The sequence below is a fragment of the Tursiops truncatus genome, chromosome 3 (assembly GCF_011762595.2).
Source record: "Tursiops truncatus isolate mTurTru1 chromosome 3, mTurTru1.mat.Y, whole genome shotgun sequence".
NCBI classification, from domain to species: domain Eukaryota; kingdom Metazoa; phylum Chordata; class Mammalia; order Artiodactyla; family Delphinidae; genus Tursiops; species Tursiops truncatus.
The window spans coordinates 99,087,614-99,096,418 of NC_047036.1; the positions used below are offsets into that span (position 1 = coordinate 99,087,614).

The window sequence follows — 8,805 nt, forward strand, 5'->3', positions numbered from 1 at the left end:
TCATAGTCTAGTAACTTCAGAGATGTTAATAACTCAAGAGACTTCTGATTTCCTTTTCAGACTTAAAAGGACTATAAAATTGCTTTATTCAGCAGATTTGTAATGTCTAACCTCCCTGTCCTTGACTTCTAACCCTACCTTTGCTTGGGGAAAGAAGACTAGTTAACTGATTATATTAGGTTAATAAAAATGCAACCCATAAACTCCCACTTGCTGTTTCACAGAAGGCATCCTATCATTTATTTAAAAGCCAGAAGAAAGAAATGTCATTCCATAAAGATAAGAGCAACATTTTATTACTTGTCTAGACAATTTAATTGTTGAAAAACATCAGTGGATATTAGAGGGGGAAGTATTGGCATCACTTGTTTCATGTAATAAATTAAAAACCTAAAATGAATGTGATTTGACAGAATGTTTAAGCAAGGAGGAGGGAGCAATGTTAGCATTTTAATTTTGTTTTGATTGAAGATAGTTTCGTTCCACCATGAAAAAATCATGCTATTTTTCCAGCATGCCTCATTTCCAGTGGAACTCAGTAAAATGTGCACGTGTTAACATTAGATTCTGCAGGCTTTAATGCAGTTACAAAAAGGAGTTTTGCCAAAAGGAGGGATAAATATCACAGCCATGCCATTCATTTCACAGTGCTCTCCAATCTGGCTGCAACTGTTTCCCCAAGCAGCATGTCAGTGAATAAAAAAGGAAATTCAAAGGAGGGGCAGGAGAAAAGGGATTTAGGAAGAAGGGGGTTTTAAAATACTTTTGGCTTTAGAGAAAACAATTCACAATCATTAGCATGAGTAAAATTGCTGTTTAGCCTAGGCTAATGAAAACATTATGAAAGCAGAGATTTTTCAGAAACAAAATAAAACAAAAACACAAAAACAAAACTATCCTCTGAACACCACTAGTGAAGACTAAGGGGAGCCAGGGTAACTAAACATTCACGTTTCATAGTTGAATCCACCCCCCCCCCCCACTTCCTCAGATTATGAAGTGAATATCCTCATTTAGTGTGCTTTTCTATGTTCATAGAAAAAGACTGTATCCTGCTGACTTTTTCTAAATTGGTTCTTTTAGCATTTGTTTACACTTCTGTATTTTTTACCATGCAATTTGTTGTCCTAAAGTAATTACATATTAGAAAGTATAACCCTTTGGTTACCAAAATGGCCAATGCTGATATTGTTAATAAAGGAAGAGAGCAAGGAACTTATTTTGACTCTGGTTTTATTTCCTGATGAATCCACTACTGTGGCGTCCTCCGCCAGTGGGAGATGGGGCACATAATGATGGCAGTTCTCCTGTGGAATTATCTATTCCAAAAATGTGTTGGTTCAATGACTCTCTTTGTAAAAAGGAAATATGTAAACATTGTAAAATCATTTTTAACTATGTTCTCATTTATTTTCTTCATCAATTCTAGGAGGTACATACTAATGTCTATTCCATTTTTAAAAAAATTTTACTGGAGTATGGTTGATTTGAAATATTGTGTTAGTTTCAGGTGTACAGCAAAGTGATTCACTTATACATATACATATATTCATTCTTTTTCAGATTCTTTTCTCATATAGGTTATCACAGAATATTGAGTAGAGTTCCCTGTGCTATACAGTAGGTCATTGTTAGTTATCTATCTTATATACAGTAGTGTGTGTATGTTAATCTCAAGTTCCTGATTTATCCCTCCCCTCAACGTTTCCCCTTTTGTAACAAGTTTGTTTTTGATATCTGTAAATCTGTTTCTGCTTTGTAAATAAGTTCATTTGTATCATATTTTTTTTGGTTCTACTAAATTTTTTTTTCAATTTTTTAACGTCTTTATTGGGGTATAATGGCTTTACAAAGTTGTGTTAGTTTCTGCTTTATAACAAAGTGAATCAGTTATACGTATACATATGTCCCCTTATCTCTTCCCTCTTCTGTCTCCCTCCTACCCTCCTTATCCCACCCCTCTAGGTGGTCACAAAGCACCAAGCGGATCTCCCTGTGCTATGCAGCTGCTTCACACTAGCTTTCTATTTTACATTTGGTAGTGTATATATGTACATGCCACTCTCTTACTTTGTAACAGCTTACACTTACTCCACCCCATATCCTCAAGTCCATTATCTAGTAGGTCTGCATCTTTATTCCTGTCTGGCCCTAGGTTCTTCATGACCATTTTCTTTTTTTTAGATTCCATATATATGTGTTAGCATACGGTATTTGTTTTTCTCTTTCTGACATACTTCACTCTGTATGACAGACTCTAGGTCCATCCACCTCACTACAAATAACTCAGTTTCGTTTCTTTTTATGGCTGAGTAATATTCCATTGTATATATGTGCCACATCTTCTTTATCCAGTCATCTGTTGATGGACACTTAGGTTGCTTCCATGTCCTGGCTATTGTAAATAGTGCTGCAAAGAACACTGTGGTACATGACTCTTTTTGAATTACGGTTTTCTCAGGGTATATGCCCAGTAGTGGGATTGCTGGGTCATATGGTACTTCTATTTGTAATTTTTTAAGGAAGCTCCATACTGTTCTCCATAGTGGCTGTATCAATTTATATTCCCACCAACGGGGCAAGAGGGTTCCCTTTTCTCTACACCATCTCCAGCATTTATTGTTTGTAGATTTTTTATAATGGCCATTCTGACTGGTGTGAGATATCTCATTGTAGTTTTGATTTGCATTTCTCTAATGATTAATGATGCTGAGCATTCTTTCATGTGTTTGTTGGCAATCGGTATATCTTCTTTGGAAAAATGTCTATTTAGGTCTTCTGCCCATTTTTGGATTGTGCTGTTTGGTTTTTTTGATACTGAGCTGCATGAGCTGCTTGTAAATTTTGGAGATTAATCCTTTGTCAGTTGCTTAATTTGCAAATGTTTTCTCCCATTCTGAGGGTTGTGATTTTGTCTTGTTTATGGTTTCATTTGCTGTGCAAAAGCTTTGAAGTTTCATTAGGTCCCATTTGTTTATTTTTGTTTTTATTTCCATTTCTCTAGGACGTGGGTCAAAAAGGATCTTGCTGTGATTTATGTCATAGAGTGTTCTGCCTATGTTTTCCTCTAAGAGTTGGATAGTGTCTGGCCTTACATTTAGGTCTTTAATCCATTTTGAGTTTATTTTTGTGTATGGTGTTAGGGAGTGTTCTAATTTTATTCTTTTGCATGTAGCTGTCCAGTTTTCCCAGCACCACTTACTGAAGAGGCTGTCTTTTCTCCACTGTATATTCTTGCCTCCTTTATCAAAGAAAAGGTGACCATATGTGTGTGGGTTTATTTCTGGGCTTTCTGTCCTGTTCCATTGATCTATCTTTCTGTTTTTATGCCAGAACCATACTGTCTTGATTACTGTAGCTTTGTAATATAGTCTGAAGTCAGGGAGCCTGATTCCTCCAGCTCCGTTTCTCTTTCTCAGAATTGCTTTGGCTATTTAAGGTCTTTTCTGTTTTCACACAAATTATTAAAATTTTTGTTTTAGTTCTGTGAAAAATGCCAGTGGTAAGTTGATAGGGATTTCATTGAATCTGTAGATTGCTATGGGTAGTAGAGGCATTTTCACAATGTTGATTCTTCCAATCCAAGAACATGGTATATCTCTCCATCTATTTGTATCATCTTTAATTTCTTTCATCAGTGTCTTATAATTTTCTGCATACAGTTCTTTTGTCTCCTTAGGTAGGTTTATTCCTAGATATTTTATTCTTTTTGTTGCAATGGTAAATGGGAGTGTTTTATTAATTTCACTTTCAGATTTTTCATCATAAGTGTATACGAATGTAAGAGGTTTCTGGGCATTAATTTTGTATCCTGCTACTTTACCAAATTCATTGATTAGCTCTAGTCGTTTTCTGGTAACATCTTTAGGATTCTGTATGTATACTATCATGTCATCTGCAAACAGTAAGTTATACTTCTTTTCTGATTTGGATTCATTTTATTTCTTTTTCTTCTCTGATTGCTGTGGCTAAAACTTCCAAAACTATGTTGAATAATAATGGTGAGAGTAGGCAACCTTGTCTTTTTCCTGATCTTAGTGGAAATGTTTTCAGTTTTTCACCATTGAGGACGATGTTGGCTCTGGGCTTGTCATATGTGGCCTTTATTGTGTTGAGGAAAGTTCCATCTATGCGTACTTTCTGGAGGGTTTTTATCATAAATGGGTGTTGAATTTTGTCAAAATATTTCTCTGCATTGATTGAGATGATCATATGTTTTTTTTCCTTCAATTTGTTAATATGGTGTATCACCTTGATTAATTTACGTATGTTGAAGAATCCTTGCTTTCCTGGGATAAACCCCACTTGATCAAAATGTATGATCCTTTTAATGTGCTGTTGGATTCTGTTTGGTAGTATTTTGTTGAGGATTTTTGCATTTATGTTCATCAGTGATATTGGCCTGTAGTTTTCTTTCTTTGTGACATCTTTTTCTGGTTTTGGTATCAGGGTGATGGTGGCCTCATAGAATGAGTTTGGGAGTGTTCCTCTCTCTGCTATATTATGGAAGAGTTTGAGAAGGATGGGTGTTAACTCTTCTCTAAATGTTTGATAGAATTCGCCTGTGAAGCCATCTGGTCCTGGGCTTTTGTTTCTTGGAAGATTTTTAATCACACTTTCAATTTCAGTGCTTGTGATTGGTCTGTTCATTTTTTAAATTTCTTCCTGGTTCAGTCTTGGAAGGTTGTGCATTTCTAAGAATTTATCCATATTTTCCAGGTTGTCCATTTTATTGGCATGTAGTTGCTTCTGGTAATCTCTCATGATCCTTTGTATTTCTGCAGTGTCATTTGTTACTTCTCCTTTTTCATTTCTAATTCTATTGATTTGAGACTTCTCCCTATTTTTCCTGATATGTCTGGCTAATGGTTTGTTAATTTTGTTTATCTTCTCAAAGAACCAGCTTTTAGTTTAATTCATCTTTGCTATTGTTTATTTCATATCTTTTTCATTTATTTCTGACCTGATCTTTATGATTTCTTTCCTTCTGCTAACTTTGGGTTTTTTTGTTCTTCTTTCTCTAATTGCTTTAGGTGTAAGGTTAGGTTGTTTATTTGAGATGTTTCTTGTTTCTTAAGGTAGGATTGTATTGCTATAAACCTACCTCTTTTAACTGCTTTTGCTGCATCCCATAGGTTTTGGATCATCATGTTTTCATTGTCATCTATCTCTAGGTTTTTTTTGATTTCCTCAGTTATCTCTTGGTTATTTAGTAATGTATTGTTTAGCCTCCATGTGTTTGTGTTCTTTACGTTTTTTTCCCTGTAATTCATTTCTAGTCTCATAGCGTTATGGTCAGAAAAGATGCTTGATATGATTTCAGTTTTCTTAAATTTACTGAGGCTTGATTTCTGACCCAAGATGTGATCTATCCTGGAGAATGTTCCATGCTCACTTGAGAAGAAAGTGTAATCTGCTGTTTTTGGATGGAATGTCCTATAAATATCAATTAAATCTATCTGGTCTGTTGTGTCATTTAAAGCTTGTGTTTCCTAATTTATTTTCGTTTTGGATGATCTGTCCATTGGTGTAAGTGAGGTGTTAATGTCCCCCACTATTATTGTGTTACTGTCGATTTCCTCTTTTATAGCTGTTAGCAGTTGCCTTATGTATTGAGGTGCTCCTATGTTGGGTGTATATATATTTATAATTGTTTTATCTTCTTCTTGGACTGATCCCTTGATCATTATGTAGTGTCCTTCCTTGTCTCTTGTCATTCTTTTTTTAATAGTCTATTTTATCTAATCTGAGTATTGCTACTCCAGATTTCTTTTGATTTCCATTGGCATAGAATATCTTTTTCTATCCCCTCACTTTCAGTCTGTATGTGTCCCTAGGTCTGAAGTGGGTCTCTTGTAGACAGCATATATATGGGTCTTGTTCTTATATCCATTCAGCAAGCCTGTATATTTTGGTTGGAGCATTTAATCCATTCACGTTTAAGGTAATTATCGATATGTGTGTTCCTATGACCATTTTCTTAATTGTTTTGGGTTTGTTTTTGTAGGTCCTTTTCTTCTCTTGTGTCTTCCACTTAGAGAAGTTCTTTTAGCATTTGTTGTAGAGCTGGTTTGGTGGTGCTGAATTCTCTTAGCTTTTGCTTGTCTGTAAAGCTTTTGATTTCTCTGTCAAATCTGAATGAGATCCTTGCAGGGTAGAGTAATCTTGGTTGTAGATTCTTCCCTTTCATCTCTTTAAGTATACCATGCCACTCCTTTCTGGATTGTAGAGTTTCTGCTGAGAAATCAGCTGTTATCCTTATGGGAGTTCCCTTGTATGTTATTTGTCATTTTTCCCTTGTTGCTTTCAATAATTTTTCTTTGTCTTTAATTTTTGCCAATTTGATTACTGTGTGTCTGGGTGTGTTTCTCCTTGTGTTTATCCTGTATGGGACTCTCTGTGCTTCCTGGACTTGGGTGGCTATTTCCTTTCCCATGTTAGGGAAGTTTTCAAGTATAATCTCCTGAAATATTTTCTCTCGTCCTTTCTCTCTCTTCTCCTTCTGGGACCCCTATAATGTGGATGTTGTTGCATTTAATGTTGTCCCAGAGGTCTCTTAGGCTGTCTTCATTTTTTCTCATTCTCTTTTCTTTAGTCTGTTCCACAGCAGTGAATTCCACCATTCTGTCTTCCAGGTCACTTATCCATCTGTCCTTCTGCCTCAGTTATTCTGCTATTGATTCCTTCTAGTGTAGTTTTCATTTCAGTTATTGTATTGTTCATCTCTGTTTGTATGTTCTTTAATTCTTCTAGGTCTTTGTTAAACATTTCTTGCATCTTCTCAATCTTTGCCTCCATTGTTTTTCTGAGGTCCTGAATCATCTTTACTGTCATTATTCTGAATTCTTTTTCTGAAAGGTCACCTATCTCCACTTCATTTAGTTGTCTTTCTGTGGTTTTATCTTGTTTCTTCATCTGGTACATAGCCCTCTGCCTTTTCATCTTGTCTATCTTTCTGTGAATGTGGTTTTTGTTCCACAGGCTGCAGGATTGTAGTTCTTCCTGCCTCTGCTGTCTGCCCTCTGGTGGATGAGGCTATCTAAGAGGCTTGTGTAAGTTTCTGATGGGAGGGACTGGTGGTGGGTAGAGCTGACTTGTGCTAAGCATGTTTGATGTCAGGTGGGCAGAGTGAAAATTATGGCTAGGTTTCATTTCCTATTGTTTTCAGAAAAATGTATTCATTAATTACAAATGTGGATATAAGTTATTTTAAGGTGCTAATTTGAAAGTATTGCAGATAAGCATAAAGTAAAAGAAGACTAATTCTCGGGCACTTTTGCTGCATCATGGAAAATGGTGTCTTTTTGGCAATTTGATAATACATGCAGACTATATAAATTGCAATGAAACATTACATTAGGTAAAATGTTTTGAAAATACTTTTCCTTTGTTTTTAAAATGAAGGGTCTACCTTAATAATTATGATTTCTTGATAACTTTTTTGAGGGTGATAAATATTTAAAAGTTTATAGTCAAAATTTATGAAATATTTTGAAAACTTGGCATATTTATAAATGGACAAATTTATCTGAAGTTTTAAAAACTGTCAGAGATAAGAGAAGATCTTTCATTTGAAATATAAGCATGCTACTACTAAATTTTGATGACTAAGTTATCAAAGTTTTTTTATATATAAAATTTAAATGGAATATATGTTTAAAATATGTTTATACATTTAAAGTAAAATTGTTGATAATTCACAGGATTTTAAATTATGCATACTATTAACAAATGATTTCTTCATTCTTAGTTTTTATGTGTTTTTGTTAAACTATACTTGCTGTTTAAACTGATATTTTGTCTTTTGTTTTCTTTTTTCTAACAGCTCCTTCAGGTTGGAAGGAATACCTTTATTTGGAGGCATGTCAGTTCATTTTTGTCACTTCAGATTCATCATTATGACTTCTTGAGGCCAGATCTAATTTTGAAGTAACCAGAAATCTGTCCATCTTGGAGCAGCAAACCCCTCAACTTGGAGCACAAATGATCACTGATATGGTCTACATAAAACCATCTCCCTCTAGTCTGACAGCCATGAGCAGAGCCCTGGGGGCAAAAAAAGCCACAGCCTTAAATCTCTTTACTCAGATATTACCAAGAAGATTAAAAAAAAAAAAAAAAAAAAAAGATGAAAAGGACTAAAGAAGCAAACCTACAAAAAACCAAAAAGTGAACAAAAAAATCCATCTTATTTTACCATTGAAATTAGTCCCAGATGTGAACACCAAAAAATTTATATTCAGTAATTCAGCCAGTAAATTATAATTTATCATTTGGGAAGGTGGAAGTATAGAAATAGGTATCTGTAGCCAGAACTACTCAGCATTTCAAAATATGTAGACAAAAACAAAACAAATAAACAAAACTGAACAAATGAAGGAACACTGCAGCAATGAACAGTATTAGAACAGAATGTTGCTGTTTGCAAAGAGGACGTTTGCCATCTTCTGTACACATTCAAAGCCATAACGGAATAAGAGTATTGTCAATTGCTTGAAAATTTTCTGCATTCAATCCTTCACCCCATATTGGTTGAGAGAGGAGGGGTCAGTTCTTGCTGATTACTTCTCAATGAACTTCTACTATTTGCACTGTCACTTCCATTCAGGGTAATGCTGTGTGCTGTTATTTGCACAGATGGTCCCATGAGTTTTGAGACCACAACAAAGTTTCTTGCAGGAGTCCAAAAAAGGAAACATTTAAGAATTCTCCAGTCATTGATTTCTCTTTCTTCTATAAAAAATCAGTTATCTAATAAAAAATGGACTTGTCTCAGATTAAAGAACAACTACAAAATAATAATGA

At 34.8% G+C, this 8,805-nt stretch overlaps 1 protein-coding gene across 2 annotated transcripts in view; it reads left to right on the forward strand.

Annotated features, from left to right (window-relative positions):
* The window catches only part of PRR16 (proline rich 16), a 269,867-nt gene extending 261,732 nt beyond the window's left edge, over positions 1-8,135 (forward strand). For both annotated transcript variants that reach the window (XR_012330833.1, XM_073802434.1), the window contains exon 3: positions 7,826-8,135. The gene's annotated coding sequence lies outside the window, so the exon portion shown is untranslated. The remainder of the gene's footprint in view (positions 1-7,825) is intronic.
* Positions 8,136-8,805: the final 670 nt, after the last annotated feature.